Genomic DNA, 19,588 nt, shown 5'->3' with positions numbered 1-19,588 from the left:
AAAATTAGATTAAACGTTTTTTGTTTAACCCAGCCTCTTCCCACCAGAAAGCACAGGCGCCTTCAAAAAGGTCCTGGGAGAGCAGGTTCACGACTCAGCAGCCGCAGATGGTGTGCGGAGTCATTCGGGCCTGGCTCCGCTGCGAGCAGGACCTGGGGCAGGGGTGACAGGTAAGACACAGTTTTCTTTAAGTTTGAACTTCAGTTAAATTTGAATTTCAGATAAACAATTAACATCTTTAAGTATCTCACAGTAAAGTTAGTGTCTTACACTAAAAATTTATTCGTTGCTTATCTGAAATTCATATTTAACTGGGTATCCAGATTTTGTTTTCTTTTGCTAAATCTGACTACCCAAGTCCCAAGTCCGGGGCCTTGACGCCCTTCGATGACAGGGGCAGCCACACCAGCCGAGAAGCGCCTCTCCTGAGCCACCGGATCTAAGACAAACGCCGGGCAGCCCAGCCTCCCGTGAGGTGGGCGGGACACTATAAGTCTCGCGAGAACGCGAGGCGGGCGGGGCGGGCAGGGGGCGGGACGCGGAGCAGAGAAGCGCCCCTGCGGCCGCCTCAGCCCGGGTTCCGTAGGCCTCGAGGCTGAATTGCCAGTTTCCGGGACCAGCTCGGTCAGGTGAGAAGTCAGGTTTCCTCGATCTGGACTGTACGTTGATGAGCTTAGACCCGTAAGCTACATAACGGGACCCTCACACCTAGTACTTCAAAAATTTTGCTTTGAGTTTTATATCCCTCCAGCCCACAAAATATACTTCAAGCCTATGGCAAAGGGCAAAGGAGAAAGCAGCCGTGAGGTGACCTATAGTGGAGACAGCAGCCCTCCCCCGGGCCCCGCCACCTCACTGAAGGCATTTAACTGAGCAAAGCCGAGGATTGAAACACCTCGTCGATACTAATCTTACTCTTACCGAATTGGAGCCTCCCCAGTTCCACTAAATTGTCCTAACATTGTCTCAAAGGAGAACAAGCAGTCTGAAGATGAGTTTTCCACAAAACAATGAAACTTTTTTTTACAGTAAAATTTTTAAATGAAATCGAGAACAAGCAAACAGACAAGGTTAAATAATGAGGATTTACTCATATTTTTGGTGGATTGAAGTAAGAAAAACTGCGCAGACAGTAAAAGGTATTTTACAGTGTTTAGACTGGGAAATACAGAACTGTGTGGTCCGGCGTTTCACTCTTATGGCCCTAAACACAGCTAAAATATCCTATTTAGACCCCATTAAAAAAAATATTTAGGTGTGAATATATATCCTTATCCCTTTCATCTCTGTCTATCCTGGGTTTTAAGATCTTCACTTTTTTTTTATTGTAAAATGTAACATATATGTAGAATGCAGATAAAACATATATGCTTAGGATAATGAATAATTATAAGGCAACTGTTTGAAGAAATACTACCAAATTTAAGAAATAGAGTATTGCCATTGTTCTAGACGCCCCCCAAGTTCTCTTTCCATCAAAGCTCCTTCCTCTTCTCTCTAAGTGAACACATTCTTCTAACTTTGGTGTAATAATTACCACTTGTATATGAAACTCTAAACAATACAGTTAAATTTTGTCTTTTAAAAATGTTACATAAATAGAATCAAACTACAGTATATGTATTATTTTGGGTCTTGCTTTTTTTATTCAGTAGTATATATGTTAGATTCATCCATGTTGTTTGGCGCAGCTGTAACTCACTCATTCTCAGTCTGTGTCCCATTGAATGAATATTACAATGGATTCATCTGTTATACTGTTATTAAGAATGTGTATTTCTTCCAGTTTTTGTTTATTGTGAATAATGAAGTTATGCATATGCTTAGATGTATCTTTCAGTAGATATGTCAGTTTTTGAAAGTGATAATACTGATTTACATTTCCTCCAGCAGCGTAGGAGAGTTTCAGTTGCTCCACATCCTCACCGACACTTGATATGGTTATTCTTTTTAAATTTAGCCATTCTAGTGGGCACGTAGATGTACCTCATTATGGCTTAAATTTATATTTCCCTAATTAGTGTTGATGTTGAGCATCTTTTCATGTTGATTGACCTTTTGGATTCTCTTTTGTAAAGTACTTAAGTCATTTCTTTATTTAGAAAACTGGGTTGTTTATCTTTTTAAAATTGGTTTGTTGGGATTTTTAAAATGTATTTTTCATACTGGTTCTTTTTCAGTTACATGGGTGACAGATATTTTATATGTGTCTTGTCTTTCTCCTTTGGAGATCTTTATAACAATAAATTTGAAAACCTAGAGGAAAAGGACAGCTTCCTACAGTTGTAGAATTTATTAAAGATGACAACATCTGAATAGTCCTATAATAAAGAAAACAACAAAAACTGGGACTAGGTTATGTGGTCTAGGTTGTGCTCTAGGTTCTACAAAGCATTCGAAGAACAGATAACTCCAATCTTATACAATTTTTTTCCACATCATAAAAAAGTTACAGTCGATAAGTCATTTTATTAGGCTAATATAACCTGGATTCTAAAAGCAATCAAGAAGACAAATTACAGGCTAATATCACATAACAACTTAAATTATTAAACAATAGAACAAATTGGCAAAATGAATCTAGCAATATATTTTAAGATATATCTTGACCAAGTTAAATTTTTGCAAGAATTGCAAGAATGTTTTAACATTAGGAATTATATTATGGTAATTCACCACACTAACCTATAGTCTCCAAAACAGTTGGGAAAACAAAAGACTTACAGTAAAACCCAAATTTCACATAAGACCAAAAACAAAACAAAACAAAACAAAAACCCCAAATAAACAAATATAGCAAACAAGATATAGAAAGGAATTACTTAGTCTTATAAAGAGTATTTTATAAAAGCCTACCACAAAATCATTCCAAAAGGTGAAACAGTAAAAACATACCCTTTAAAATTAGGAATGAGACAAGGGTAGCCACCATCATTTAACATACAAATTTCTATCCAATCTTGTAATAGAGGTCCTTTTCTTCTTAAAAGAAAAGGTTATAGGAACAGGAAAAGGAGAAAGAAAAACTTCTATTATTCACAAACAATGTGATTATTTCATAGGAAACCCCCCAAACGAATCTAAAGAGAAATGATAGTAAAAGTTCAATAATATTTCTGGATATAAGATGCATATACTAAAGTCATGTGCATTTTGTATGTACCAACAACAATTTTTAAAATGACATTTATAATAGCAATAACAATAATAAAATATAAGGGACCCAAGAATAAATCTAAATGTTGAAAAAAATATGGAGAAATTTTTTAACTTTATAAAATACATAGACCCAAATCTCTCCCAAAAGGAGAGTTATACCATGTACATGGATCAGATAATTTGCTATCATAAAAATATTGATTCTTCACAAATTAATCTAAAAGGCCAATGCAATTTCAATCAAGACCCTGATAGGACTTTTCATGGAACTTGGTAAGTTTGGTTCTAAAATTTGAATAGAAGAACAAAGGGCCAATAATAACCAAGAAAATTTTAAAGAAGATCAAGTTGAGGTGATATTATCCCTGCTAGACATCAACACTTACTTAAAACAAACAAACAAACCCATAATAATCAAGGCAGCATGCATAAAATGACTAATTAAATGGAAAAGAAAGTCCAGAAATGAACCCACCTGTACCTAGAAAAATGACATGTGAGAGAGATAGCACTGAAGATCATTTGGAAGAGGTGGCTTATCAATAAATTGTTGAAGGACAATAGGCTATCCAGTAAGTACAATTAGAGCCCTACCTTAATGTCCTGTGGATTAAAGAGAAGAAAAATTTCAAAACACTGAAGTACATATGCTATGGTTTAAATATGTCCCCTAAAATTCATGTGTTGGAAACTTAATCTCCAGTGCATAGGTGATTAGGTCATGCGGGCTCTGCTCTATGAAAGGATTAATGCCATTATCAAGGGAGCGAGTTAGTTATCTTGAGAGTGGTTTCTTGATAAAAGGATAAGTTTGACCCCCTCTCATGTGAATGTTCTTTTGTCTTTCTGCCTTTTACCACCAGATGATGCAGCAAGAAGGCCCTCGCCAGATGTGGGCCCCACAACCTTGGACTTCCCAGATTCCAGAACTGTAGGAAATAGATATGTTTTTTATAAATGACCTAGTCTCAGGTATTGTGTTATAGCGGCACAAAACAGACTAAGACAACATAGTAAGGCACAAAAAGATATATACATTTTGGAAAAAAAAGCCACAAAATGGGAGAAGGTATTTTCAACACACTTAAACCCAAAAGGGGTTAATAGAATATATGGAGAACTTTTACAGATCAATCAGAAAAATATAAGCAGCCCAATAGAAAAATGAGTGAAAGGTATGAATAGGAAATTCACAGAAGAAAGGTCAGTGAGCATTTGAAGAGACGTCCAATCTCACTTGTAATCCAGAAGTGAAAATTAAAGTCAAGATGAGGTGGCATTGTACTCCAGTCAGATTTGCAAAACCTGAAACATCTGGAATACCATGTTTATAAGCATGTGGAGCAACATGGGCAAATATAACTGCTGCTGTTAGTAGGAATTGGTACAACCAATTTGTAGGAATTAGTACAACCACTTTGGACAGGAGTTTGGCATTAAAGATCCACATTCCTTATTCAGCAATTCTACTTCTGTGTATACAACCCAGAGAGAAACTCACACATAAAGTACACCGATATGTACTAGAATGTTTATAGGAATACTATTTTAAAACAAAAACAACTGAACTCCTTGCTCCCCCACACCGCCCCCATGAACAGATAAATGAATTTTGTTAGAGTCATCCAGTGGAATTCTATATAGCAGTGAAAACCAGTGGAGTAGAAGTCAGCAAACTTTGGCCCACAGCCAAATCTGTCCCATCACCTGTTTTTGCATGGTTGAAGAACTAAGAATGGTTTATAAAGATGGTCATTTGCAATCAATAAGGAACACTAACTTTGATGTTATTCCCCCTGTATTAGTCCGTTTTTGTGTTGCTTATAACAGAATACCTGAAACTGGGTAATTTATAAAGAGAAGAGGTTTATTTGGCTCACAATCCTGGGACAGCTGCATCTGGCACAGGCCTCAGGCTGCTTCTACTCATGGCAGAAAGTGGCAGGCAGCCGGCGGGTACAAGCAGATCTCATGGTGAGAGAGGAAGTGTGTGTGAGAGAGGGAGAGAAGGCGAGAGAGAGGTGCTAGGGTCCTTTAAACAACCAGCTCTCCTGGGAACTAATAAAGTGAGAACTCACTTACTACCCCCACCCCTCAGGGAGAGCATTAACCTGTTCATGAGGGACCTGACCCCATGACCCAAGCAGCTCCCAACACTGCCACATTGGGGATCAGATTTCCACATGAGCTTTGGGAGGACAACATATGCAAACTCTATCACCCCCAAAAGAATTCCATTCTTGACCTGTTACAAAAAAACTGTATTCAATTATTACTACTATATTTTGAATTTCATCAATAACGTTTTGTGGAAATTTATCTTCCCTCTTGTTATGTAAGTACCTACATAATATCCTTGATTTGCCTCTTGGTCTACAAAGCCTAAAATACTGATTTTCTGGCTCTTTACAGAAAGAAGTTTGCCAACACCTAAACTAGAGCTACATATACCAACGTGGATGTATCTCACAATCATAGTGTTGAGCAAAGAATCCATGCTGCTATACACAGTATAATAATACTTACGTAAGGAATGAAACTACAGCATTAATAGTCTACGTCACTTAGGAAATTATACACTTGTAGTAAAAACATGAGGAAATTCATGAATATAAACATGAGGAAATTCATGAGGGTGTATACACATCCAAGCACCTGAAAAAAAAAAAAAAAAGAAAGAAAGGAGGGTGGATGGGATCAAGGAGGGGACACAAAAGGGCATTGTCTGTATTGATAACATTGCATTTCTTAAGCTGGAAGTAGAATCTATGATGATCATTTCTGTCTATATGCATATGTGTTTTAGATATTTTATAGTTAACTAAAAGCACACAGACATAAGATGAGGGAAGGATTACATAGTCTCTTCAAGATCTCAGACTCTGTGCCATTGGGTATCTAATGCTGATTCAGGCCTTTCCTCTGGGTCCAGAGAGATCCTGTGGCTGCGTTGTGGCTGCCAGCTCGTACAACAAGATGCTCCAGGCTTTGTGAGCAGTGAATGCCACCTGCTCTTCTAAATGCTGCAAAGAGCATTGCTGAGAAAGGATGCTATGGTCAGCATAGGGAGCAGAGAATACGCTGGACTCCAATGAGAGAAATCTTCTTTGTAACTGCGGATTCCCTTTGAGCTGGGTTTCCTTATCATCCCTGCCCCCTTATGGCTGAGGCTGTGGCCAGCCTGTCTCTGAGACCAGCCTGCCTTAGAGAAGCTCACCTGGTCCAGGGACATTAGACACACTCTGTACTGCTACATAGGAAAGGCAGGGAGAGCCACCCGGGAAGGGACGTATGGTCAGTGGCTCCCAGGGCCAAGCTCCTGGGGTTTGGGGGTGGGAGGTTAACCAGCCTGCTGTTCCTGCTACCAGCCCACGGGCGCAGATCACCAGCTGAGTCAGTATTTCTGTTCCCACTGGCCTTGGTCCCTGCGGTGTCATAGTTAGGCTGCGCTATTAAATTAGGACACATTCCTTCAGGACTGAGGCTGATCTTCTTTCCCAGAGGGAGTGAAAGAAACTCTGCATTGTACCGGGGCTGAGGGAGAGTACCCAATGAAAGACAAACTTGGAAGGGGTTTGGACCTGTTGGAGGTGTGATCAGCCCGCCAGCTAGTAGAGAAGTTCACGGGTTTGGTCAGGCTGGCACTGGCCTGGAGTTACTGGGCAGGCAATAGGCCACCCTCCCTAAGCAGACAGGGAAGCAGGAGGCATGGCCATTCAGCATGTTAGCCTCAGGCTGCAGGCTGGTGGAGGCCTGAAGACGGAATATGGGAGCCAGTGCGGAGAGCAGGCCTGAGGACCACACAGGCTGCTCGGGGACTCCGGGGTCTGTGCTGAGGGGGCTGCAGAAAAGGTCATCAATCACACCCAGGCTGCAGCCTGGACCGCAGGTCCACACACCCTTGCCACTCTTCCAAGGCCTGCGCTGGAAATGGCAGGAGAGCCCTTCCTCCCACAGTGTCCCTCCAGCACCCTCTACCGGAAAGCTTTTCCGTTGTGCTCACTGTAGGAGAGAGATGCTTGAATTCCCCATCACAGTGTGTGTTACAAAGAGGGTTGCATTCGGACCTGGAGGCAACACATTGATAAAGGACACAAACTTTATTGCAAATCCACGATATAACCGCACTAACGAGGGCTGGAGAGTAAAAGGAGCTAGCTTAAATTACTCTGGGAAATGGGTTTGCGTGAAAATTGCAAGGCTAAAGGTGAAAGGAACTGTGCACACTGTACTCCGGTAAATTTATTTCCATAGGGGTACAGGTTAAGGATTATGAAACTGCTTCACAGGCATACTGAGGCTGAACAAATAAGTAAATAGGTGATAGAAAATGGGCCAGGTTGTTCACACAGTTGGAGAGGGAAGACAGATCAGCAAGAAAGGAAGGGCAGAATGAAGCCCGAGGACTGGATTAGAGGTGGAGACATCAGTATTGAGCTCAGTACATACACAGATGGATAAATACAGAAACATTGTAAATATGTGTGTATACATGATTTAGTACACATACATGTATGTACATATGTCGTGTTACCCAGCTCTGTCTGCTGAGAGGGCCTAGAAATAATGACACCCGAGTAGCACCCCCAGTGCTCTCATCTTGGTTTCTAAATTCCATTCTCCAGTGAAAGGAATGAAGCCTCCTTGAGGAGTGGCTGATGCTAGGGCTGGGGCAGGAAAAATGCAAGGAGAGCCTGGAGCATCTTGTAGTTCCAGAGAGAAAGGAAGAGCTCAAAAAACAAAAGGACAGGGCACATCAAAGGGACACAGGAACCAACCTGAAGTAGCTCCCAATGTTCAAAGCCGAAATGATCTGAACAACAAAATATGTAACATAGTACTGGATTATAACTCAAAATATAAAATAAATATGAGGTTACTTCAAAAAGTTCATGGAAAGATCCATAGTATCTTTTAATTCTATTTTTCCACAAACTTTTTGAAGCACCCTCATATATATGAGCCCATACTGATGTAAATGATTGAATGAATAAACAGAGGAGAAACACAAATCTTCTTTATGGAGAATTTCAAGTAACATGTTAGATAGTCTTCCCTCTAGGAGGTGAGCCCTTACCAGCCTCCTTCTGGTGGGCTACACTCATTTGCAAAGACTATAATACAGAAAGGGAAAAGTAGTAACTTGATGGTGAAGAAGCCTGGTGGATGCCACCTGCACCCAGTGACGAAGGCTAACGTCACTCGCAGGGATATCACCTGTCCTCTGATTGATGTGGTAAGAAGGCTGCACATTTGTGGTATTCCTCCCCCAAACCTGTAATCCCAGTCTAATCATGAGGAAAACACCAGACAGACACAGATTGGGGGACATTCTACAGGGTGCCTGACCAGAGCTTCTCAAGACTGTCAAGGTCATGAAAAGTAAGGAGTGGCACAAAAACTGTCACAGACCAGAGAAGACTGAGGAGACATGACAACTAAATGTAATGTGGTATCCTGGATGGGATCCTAGAACAGAAAGAGGTCATTAATAGAAAAATTGATGGAGTTCAAATAAAGTCTGTATTTTTTTAGTAATCCACCAATGACAGCTTCCACGGCAATGTAAGATGGTAACAGTGGTAGAAGCTGGATGAGGGGTGGATGGAGAATCTCTGAATGATCTTTGCATGTTTACTGTAAAACTATGCCAAAATAAAAAGTTTATTTAAAAAATGAGCATTTGGGGGCAGGTAAATTTTCCTTCCCAAGCCTAGGTTTCCCTATATGTAAAATGAGGGGAAGAAACTCTTCCAGGTCCTGCCAGGCCACAATGAATAAATGTCTTTGTGGTCAACAGATTCTGGCCTGTGCTTGTTGAGGTGCAGGTGATGGTGGGGAGGCCGAGCTCACACCTGTAAAGGGTATCTTGGTCCCTCCCATGGGGCTGAGCTGAACTTCTCTGGCCCCACAGCTTTAATTACCCCTCCAGGCAGGCCTTGCAGGGACTGTGACTGCCATCTCAGGAAATGCCCACATCACCAAGTCCTCCCAGGGCCTTCGAGCTCAACACCTGTGATTCTAAGTCCAGGGGCGGGGTGAGTCAACCCGTTCTAGTGGCACAGAGTTGTGGAAACCCAACACTCACTCATACTCCTTTTCCTTCCAGAGGAGAGGCCAGCCCCCTTCTGCCCTTGCCTTTCTGTCTGTCTTTCCTCAGGGCTGCCACAGGCTTTAAAAGATTTCAAGCAAAGTTCTCCCGGACATTTTTTTCTTCTCAATTCCTTCCTAAGCCCTTTCCTGGGGAAGCGCAGAGGGTGACAGTCCTGGTGTGTATCTCACTGAAGTCCTCCCATCTTCAATTTAGCCCACTGCCTCAGTTCCCCCTTCTGGGGAGAAGTGAGTCCCCGATGCAGCCTGGAGCCCACCTCAGGCGTATTCACACAGTGGAAGCTCCTCACACGGTGGGCCACAGCTCAGGCCCTGACCGGCCTTGGGAGCCTCAGCAGGATAGCTGGACGGTGGGCCTGGCTGGGCCTTGCTTTCTGCACCTATCAAACGCTAGCAAAAATTAAACACCACCAACTGCCAGCATTATAGCAATGAACCTGGACCTCAAAGCTTCAAGGAAGATGAATGTCAATACCTGTGGGAAGCAAAGGAGCTAGTCAATGTGATTGGGTTCTGTAAAGAGTGAGGGGTTGGCCCCAGGGCAGGGTTTGGTTTGAGGGCTTCCTAGGGCTGAGGCACCTCCTGCAGCCTCTTCTTCTAAGGAGGACCCATAACTCTCCCTGGGAGCCATGTTGGGCCTTCTGCCTTCACCTGCAACCTTAGAATGCCTGTGATTGGCCTTAAGCGAGTGGATGGTCCTCCACTGCTGCCAGCAGCTGTCACGGAACTGTGGGTGGACACCTATGTAACAGGTTTCCCTCTTTCCCACCAGTTCTCCTTCCCGGTCCCTCAATAGAGCTTCCCACCTTCCCTCCCTTGGCCATGTAAGAGTGCCCACAGCACCCCCTCCCCTCCTGTTCTTGCTGCCCAGCAGGGAACGCTTCCTCGCTCCCAGTGGGCAGTGTCTCACAGCCCTCACAGCTGGTCTGGCCCAGAGCACAGTAGGCACCGAGGAGAATAGAACTTGGGGGCCAGCCAGCGGACCTACTGTCGCCTTCCGGCCACTCGCCTCTGCACCCCTGGGCTTTCTGCTGCCAGCTTCCCTGATTCCTGGAACTCCAGCTGGGGCCCTGGGCCACGGGCTGACTTGAATCAGAATTTAATCAACAGAAGGAAAGAACGCTCACTCCCCTGGCATTGGCAAGTGCTCTCAGGGCTGGAGGAGCCTGCTGTGTGCTGAGAGCAGCCAGGCCTCTGAGAGAGGGTGGGAGAGCAGGAGCTGGCCAGGGAGGGGGCATTGCCCCAGGGTCCAGGCCAGTACATCCTGTGACCCTTTCTCAGCAGCCACCAAAGGTTGGAAGGATTGACTGCTTTGCCCCAAGGCAGTGGGAGGGGTGTGAGACGAGACAGATTGTGCAGCTTCAGCACCCCCTCTCCTCCCCGCCCGGGAATGTTAGGCTTGGTTTTTCCTCTGCTTCCTTATTCCTCCTGTGAGCAACTTTGATGTTCCTGCTTCATCAATCAGAGCTAATTTTGATCGACAGCTATGTGCTGGGGCCCCCAGATCGTAAGGGATCAGTTTCATTGTGGGAGGAGGGCGGATATTGTCAGAACATTCTGGGGCAGAACGTTCTGTACCCTTCTTGTCACTGCCTTCCTGGCAGGAACATGCAGTTTTCTAGGGGAGAAATGGTGAGGTGTGGTGAGGAGAGTGCAGCCTGGAGGACACCCCTGTGGCTACTTGGCGGACACCCGGCTTCACCTCACTCCTGAACCTCAGTCTCCTGATCTGTGAGATGGGCAGGATGGTCATGGGACCTACCTCACAGGGGTGGCTAGGGATCGAATGAGTCATGCACACTCAGAGTTCAGAACAGAGCTTAGAGGGTGTTCACCAGTGTCAGCCAGTCGACATTGTTCCTTCTTCTCTCCTTTCTCTCCTTCCTTTTCCAGACCCAATGCCCCAGCTCAAAGTCCTATCCCACTGTGACTTGGGTAACCATGACTGCTTTGCTCTGCAGGTTCCAGGGGGCCTCTTAGAGGGTCACCTCTGACACATCCCAAGCAAGGACAACACCTTTGGAGAGCACTGAGGAGACTATTCACAAGACTGAGGTCATTTGTATGCCTTCCTGCTAGTGGCTTTTAAAAATAAAGTTTTTATTGATGTACAACATGCACATAGAGACGTGCACAGTTAATGTTCATACAGCTAAATGAGATCACAAAATGAACACGCCAATGGAATCACCATCCACATCAAGAAAAAAAAAAAATAACAGCACCTCAGAAGCCCCACTCCTGCCCCCATTAATCACTTTCCTGCCATCTTCCCCAAGGTTGACATTCCGCTATCTTGTGATGTCATAGGTGCTAATTTTACCTGTTCCTGACCTTATATAAATGCAGTCAGGTGGTAGGTGTTGTTTTGTGTCTGACCTCTTTTGCTCAACATGTTTGTGAGATTCAGTCATGTTGTGGTGATATTGCTCATCTCTTCCCAACTCCCAATTCAGTGATGTCCAATCATGTTGGCAGCTTGAAATCGGCCATAGGGGGAGTTTTTCCACCACAGAAATTGGCAAATGCTAAGAATCAGGGCTTAGTAGATTTATTTCTTGATTGTCCAGAGTTAGACTTAAGAAAGTGATAGAGAAAATGTTAATAATGTGTCATCTCTGTAGTCATGGCATTGTGAATAGCACAAAATATTGAGTAAAAATTTCTCTAGGATTGGAGGCAGGGACAGAGTCTGACTCATGTTGGTGACCCCAGTACCTGACAAGGATCGGGCCCAGAGGAACTGCTCCACAAGGGTGTTTTCCATTGCAGGGAACCTCCCTCAGTGCAAGGAGCCAGGAAGCCTGGTTCTCCCTCGCCCCACCAGGGTGTGTCTGGGCAGGCCATATGCCCCCTTTGGGCTCAGAGACCCCATTTGTAAGATGGCATCAAAGGAAACATTCAGCTCTGAGAGTGTCTGATTTTCTTGGTAAAATTATTTCATAGGAGCAACCTCAAGCCAGAATATTTCCAAATGTCCTGGAAATTGCTTACTTCCCTGACTCTTTCCTCCATTTCCAAATAGCCATCTGGTTCTGCTTCATGCATCTACCAGGTCCCCAGGCTTTGCCACCAGTTCCTCATTCTGCAAGTTGCCTCCTGCTCTTACGTCCTCACCCTGGCCCCCCAGCATCCATGTTGCACCTGCAGCTTCTTCCTCATCAAGCTGTACCTTTCTTGGTATTGGGGGCAATGGTTAAGTATCTGCTAGGCCTGGACTTACCCCAGGTTCCTAGCACTCTCCATGGCCCCTGCCTATGCCTGTTGATAGGCCTGTGGAGAGATAAAGCACATCACCTGCCCTCAGTCACCAACATGGTGACCTTCAGCTCATGAGAAAGTGACCAAGTATCCATATGAGTCTGGGAAAGCTTCCCTTGTAGCCCACAGGACCCTGGAGGTGGGAGAGAGAAGCTGCTGTGGAGCAGAGGAGGACGGAGAGTAGGGAGGCAGCTGGCTGGCAGACAGGTTAGAAAGTGTCAAGAGTGGACAGGTGGAATGATTTGCCTGGATCTGGGAAGTGGTTTCATGCCCGTGATATTCAACCACTCCCATCACTGTCCGTGCCTTTAAGGGCACCAGGCTACCTGGTGAATGAAAGAAGGGACAAGGGAATCACTGGAATGTAGGTGTTGAACTGGAATGTGCTCAGAAGAGCTGGCCCACATCTGGGCTTAGGAGAGCTGGGAGAGGAGGAGCACTGGGCTCAAGGAGGGCAATGGGGGGAAATGGTGATTCTGAAGAATATTTAAAGGATTCCTGTAAGCCAATAAGGAAAAGACTGACCAACCAATCAAAAACTGGAGAAAAGACAGGAGCAGCCACATCAAAAAAGAGGGTATCTAGATGCCACCAAAACATGAAAAGGTGCTTGACTTCATTAGTCATCAGAGAAAGCTCAAATTAAAACCATTTTGCAATATCACTACATCCCCAACAGAATGGCTAAAATGAAAAAGAGAATTCCAAGTGCTGACAAGAATATGAAGCAACTGGAACTCTCATGTACATTGGTGGGAATATGAATTGTTACAACTAACTTTGGAAACTGGCAGAATTTTCTAAAGCAGAACATGTGCATATGCTATGCAATTCCACTCCTAGGTATATGCTGAGCAGAAATGAATACACATGTTCATTTCAGCACCATTGTGATAGACCCTAGTGAGGAATGATCCAAATGTCTACTACCAATAGAATCCAGATAATTTTAGTACATTCATATAAATAAAGACTATACAGCAATGAGAACATGAGAACTATTATTTCATAGAACAACATGGGAAAATCTCATAAACAAAATTTTGAACAAAAGAACTCAGGCACATTCTATATGATTCCATTTATAAAAACTTCAAATACAGTCAAAACTGATACATTGAATTAGATGTTAGGATAGTGGTTACCATTGGGATAGTGACTGGAAAGAGATATGTGTAAGGTTTCTGGGGCCTGATAATAGTCTGTGTCTCAAATTGGGAGCTTTTTATGGGAGGTGTTTGAATTTTTTAAATTTATCAAAATACACATTTATGATTGGTGCATTTGTTGTATTATGTATGCTATGTATGCATATGTATTTTACACTTCAATAAAAAGTTTACTTTTAAAAGCCAAATATTACCATATTGCAGACTGGATGAATATATATGTGTATTCTTTCTCTCTATACACATGTACACACACACACACACACACACACAGACATGTAAGGTTGGCTTGGCATTTGGAAATGAATTGCTGTAATTTAGCACAAAAGACAAAAATCAAGTTACCAACTCAATAGATGCTGAAATTCAACAATTCAACATCTATGTTTAAAACTAGGTATCTAGGGGAACTTCCTTAAACTACAAAAATCTACAAATTTACAAAAAACCTTCAACAAGCAGACATCATATTTAATGGGGGAAATGTTGAAAGCTTTCCTTCTGAGATCAGGAACAAAACCCAGATGCCATTATCTCCATATCTATTCAACATTGTTCTGAAAGTCCCATCCAGTATAAAACAATTTGAAAGAAAGTGATAAAGTGTCCATTATTGTGTTTGTGGAAATTCCCAAGTAATTAGAATTTATAAGTAAATTTAACAAGGTTGCCAGACATATGGATAATATACAAAAATAGATTATATTTCTAATACTAGCAATTATTATAAAAAGAAATAAAAATTGGAACGCGAAAAAAGGATGATCTCATAAACATCATGTTGAATGAAAGAAATCAGATACTAAAGAATACATACTGTAAGATTCCATTTATATAAAATTCAAAAGTAGGCAAAACTATAGTGTTAGAAATTAGGATAGCAGGTAGCTTTGGGTGTGGGGAGAGGCTGTTGGGGTTGGGTGGAGGTAAAAGGTGGCTTCTGGAGGTTGGCAATATTTTCTTTCTTGACCTGGGTGATGGTTATGAGTGTTCTCTTCGGGACAATTGTACATTCGTGTTTTTACATTTTTCTATGTAATAGTTATTTTTTAAAAAGTTAAAAAAAAGCCGGGGGGGGGGGAGAAGATATAACAACTACAATTACTTGAAATTGATACGACAAGCAAACAGAAAGGACAAGCAAACAGGAGGAGAGGGAGGAGGGAGGGAGGTTTTGGTAAGGGGCAACAATAATCAACCACCATGTATATCGATAAAATAAAATTAAAAAAAAAAAAAGTTAAAAAAAAAGATTACTTGGACAGTTTGAGTTAGGTAATCTCAATTGACTGCAGCCAGACCAAAAGATCCGTGTGGTTCACAGGGTAGCACCTTGCAGGGTAGTAGAAGCAGAGAGGAGAAGAGGAGAGAGGGTGTGTGTGTGCATGTGCATGTGTGTGCGTGTGCATGTGTGCAAATGTGTGCATGCAGGGGGCGAGCAGACGGAAGTAATTGACATCTCACAGGTGGTTTCCCCAAAGAATAACAGGGTACCCTCCCTTTCTTTGTACCATATAGGCTTTATAAATTGAGTTGGGCAGTATTTGTTCTATGTTTCAAAAGAGGGTTGTGTAGAATTGATGATAATTCTTCTTTAAATATTTGGTAGAATTCAACAGTGAAACCATCTGAGTCTGGAAATTTTGGGGGGAAGTTTTAAAATTATGACTTCGATTTCTTACATGGATATAAGGCTGTCCAAATGACCTATTTCATATTGGGTGGGTTATGGTAATTTGTTCTTTTGGAGGAATTGGTTTATTTCATATAAGTTGTCAAATTTATGTGTGTAAGAGATCTTTGTAGTTGTCCTTGAATTATCCTTTGTTGTCTTCAGGATCTGTAGTGATAGCTCTTGTTTCATACCTGATATTATTTTGCAAGTTTTATTTATCTTTTTAAAGAACCAGCTTTATTTTATTCATTCTTGGTCTCCCTCTCTTTCTCTGTTTTCAATTTCATTGATTTCTGCTATTATCTTTATTATTGTTGTTTTTTACCCATTTTGTGTTTATCTTGCTCTCCTTTTTCTGGTTTCTTAAGGTGGCAGTTTAGGTTATTTATATGAGATTTTCTATCCTTTAATGTAAGCATTTTAGTGCTTTAAATTTCCCTCTCAGTACTGCTTTAGCAGCATCCCAACAAATTTTCATATGCTGTATTTTCATTATCATTAAATTCAATGTATTTAAAAAAAATTTTCCTTGAGACTTTCTGTTTCACCCATTGATTATTCAGAAGTTTGATGTTTTGTTTCTAAGTGTTTGGAGATTTTTCTGTTATCTTTTTGCTATTGATGTCTAGTTTGATTTCATTGTGATCAGAGAATACATTTTATATGATTTCAATTTTTTTTAGATTTGTTGAGATTTGTTTTATGTCCAAGGATATGGTCTATCTTGGTATATGTTCTGTGGGAACTTGAAAAGAACGTGTATTCTGCTGTTGTTGGGGGAGTGTTATATAAATGTTGAGTAGATCCTGTGGGTTGATGGTGTGGTTGAATTCTTCTACAGTCTTGCTGATATTTTGTCTCATTGTTCTATCAATCATTGATAGAGGGGTTTAAAGTCTTCAACTGTAATTGTGGATTTAGCTATTTCTCCTTTCTATCAGGATTTTCTTCATGTATTTTGCAGCTCTGCTCCTTGGTACGTACACATTTAGGATTGCTATGACTGCCTGGTGTATTGGCTCTTTTATCATTATGTAATGTTGCTCTCTGCCCCTAATAATTTTCTTTACTCTGAATCCAGCTGTATCTGATATTAATATAGCTGCTCCTATTTTTTTTCATTAATGTTTACATGGCATATATTTTTCTATCCTTTTCCTTTCAACCTACCTATGTTGTTATATTTTTTAGTGAATTTCTTGTAGGAAGCTTATGAATGGGTTATGTTTTTTAATCCACTCTGTCAATCTCAGTCTTTTAATTGGAGTACTTAGACTATTTACATTTTATGTGATTATTGATATGTTACTGTTGTCTGCCATATTATTTTTAGTTTTTTGTTCTCTCTGTTTTTCCATTTTTTCTGCTGTCCTGTGAATTACTTATGCATTTTTCAGAATTCCATTTTTATTACCTATAGTGGCTTTGGAGTGTGTAACTTTGTCTAAGTTACTTAGTGGTTGCTGTAGGGGTTACTTTGTACACACATAATTTATCACAATCTACTGGCATGGTACACTGAATAATGGACCCCAAAGAGTCCATGCACTAATTCCTGGAACACGTGAATATATTTCCTTACATGGCAAAATGGACTTTGCAGATGTGATTAAATTAAAGACTTCGAGATGGGAAGATTATCCTGGATTATCTGGGTGGCCCAAGTGTAATCAAAGGGTCCTTATAAGAGGGAGGCAGGAGGGTCAGAGTGTGAGATGGAGAGGTGATGATGGAAACAGAAGTGGGGATGATATGGGGCCAAGATCCAAGGAATACGGTTGGCCTCTAGGAGCTGAAAAAGGCAAGGAAATGGATTCCCCCTAGAGCCTCCAGAAGGAACACAGCTCAGCGTTCATTAGTCCACTGAGACTGATTTTGAAATTCCGACCATTAGAATTGCAAGAAAATAAATTTGTTTTGTTTTAAGCCACTGTATCTATAATATACATACTTTTAATGTACTTGGTGGGAGGAATCAGGAGAGACATGCCTGTTCCATCTTGATCCAGAACTGGAAGTTGGACATGCTGTTCTGAAGTACTGGTGGAACTTCCAGGTTGAGCTGTCCTGTCATGGTTGAGCATACCTCTACAGAGCAGAGTAGAGTAGTTTTCAGCACAGAGAGGTTATTAATCCAAAGGAGGGAAAGAGAATAAGACTCCTCAGGGACAGACTGTAGGGAGTAGAGAGGAGGAGCTGGGGCAGATGCCTTGGAACCACTATTAGGTGAGTGGTGTTCAAAGATGCCTTTGGGATGGACTGCAGTTGGGGAGGAGCAGTGGGGTGAGTGGTCAGAAGCTGAGGAAGGAGCCCGGGGTCGTCTCAGACTGGGGAGTGGAAAGGAACAGGTGGGCCCAAGAGGCAGGATGAAGGAAGAATTGAGTGCGCTTGGGCCCCAGATCACACACGGTGACTGAAAGAGAAGGGGAATCGATGAGACCACGCAAATATTGACCTAGAGAGACTGAGAGTCTGGCCCCAGCCCTGCCAGATTGGAGTGAGGAGGTGGCCACTGGGAGGGACAGGGGATCCAGAGAGGGAGGAGGAAGATATGGAGAAGGGGCAGGAAGGACTGGTCCAAGCAGAGAGAAACTCTTTGATTGCTGAGTTTCCTTTACAATGGGGCAACATTTGGCAACATCACTATTGGGTCAGGGCCATTGCTCTCTAGTATCCCCAGCCCCCATGCCCTCAGCTTCCTCCTACATGCCCCCCCACCCTCAACAACACATGCTCCCAGGAGGTGAGCTCTCTTCAAGAGGGCCAACCAGGTGGCTGAACTTTAAGAGCATTTTCCAAAATAGATTTTTCTGGAAGTTAATACTCCTGAAGGAAGAGTTTGCTCAGGATCAAGATTTGCTTGGTGGATCAAGACTAAGGGGTGTCGCTCTCCCACTCTGCCCCTTCTCTGTCTTTCAGGAGCACTCAGAGGTCAAGGATGAGCAGATAGGATGCCCTGGAGAGAGCACTAGTGAGTGCTCTCTGTGGCTGCCTACTGCGTGGCCTTGGAGGGTGTAATGTCAGGAAAAACACACACTTATAGTTATAAATGCCACAGCTCATGGCAATCCCCAACTAAAGGTATTGAGCTTGTGCTAGTTTTACTTCTGGGTTTAGCTGAATAGGAGTAGAGGCAGGAAAGAGGAGGGTGAAATATAGACCTGGGAGGGAAGAGGAAGTGGTGTCTTGGAGAAGACCTGCACCAGGAACTACTATGAGAAGTCCTGGGCTACCAACGACCACCCCCCCCCTCCCCGCGCCATAGACTCCAACAAGCCTCTGACTGCAAACATAATCAAATATGATGACAGCATCTCTAGTCTTGAAAGGGGTGTATGTTAGGGTTTTGGGAGTGTCTATCTTCATGGTCCCCAGTCTACAGAGTTCTCCCAGCTCATCACTGGCACTGCCCTGGTTCTGTCCTGGAGCCCTTGCTCCTTGTCCTTGGAAGCTGATGGGACTGTAGTGCAGAAAGCCTTTTGGTAGAAGTAAGTCCTAGTTTCTCTGCAGGAGGGTGCTGGGTGCTGGGGTTGATGAAGGAATCTCATCTCCAAACTTCCCATCCTCAGGATACAGACAGGCAGATGCTGAACAGAACAGGGCAGAGGGCACCTCCTGGCTTGCTCCCTTCTCAACTCCCCATGTGTCTTTATGCATGGCTTGTCCTCTGCTCCATTAGGGGAGGTCTGGGGTCCTGCTCTGCTGCTTCTGCTCCTCCCCAAGGTTAGGGGCAAGACTAGAATATCCCATCTGCTGGGAAATCTATGCAGGGCACAGACTGGGGAAAGGAAAGATGGGTCCAGACTCCCCCCACCCCCACCCTGCTGGAGCTCAGTGCTCCGGCCACTCTCACAGGCCAGCTTCTTTTCACCTCCAGGAGGATAAGAAGGGCACTGTCGATTAATTAGTGTTGTAACCAAAGCATTTCTGGAGGTTCTGGGCCTCTCACCCTACTGCTCTCCAGACTCACCTAATCAACAAGCCTTCTCAGTGAGGCTCTCCCCTGGGCTAGGCCTTGAAGTAGGCCCTGGGGTTGCAGAGATGAAACAGCCACAGCCCCTTCGCTCCTGGAGCCTGGAGTCCGGGGGTGGGTGTGGGGACAGGGGTCAGTAGTTAAAATACAGAGCAGTGATAGAGGAAGCTCAGCCAGGGTCAGAGCCCCTCCGATGGAAGGCAGCCATAACACCTGTAGATGCCTGTGTTTAAGAGGGGG

This window comes from Cynocephalus volans, chromosome 11 (genome assembly GCF_027409185.1).
Source record: "Cynocephalus volans isolate mCynVol1 chromosome 11, mCynVol1.pri, whole genome shotgun sequence".
NCBI classification, from domain to species: Eukaryota; Metazoa; Chordata; class Mammalia; order Dermoptera; family Cynocephalidae; genus Cynocephalus; species Cynocephalus volans.
The sequence above is the reverse complement of the archived record's forward strand: the minus strand, read 5'-3'. Positions refer to the sequence as shown.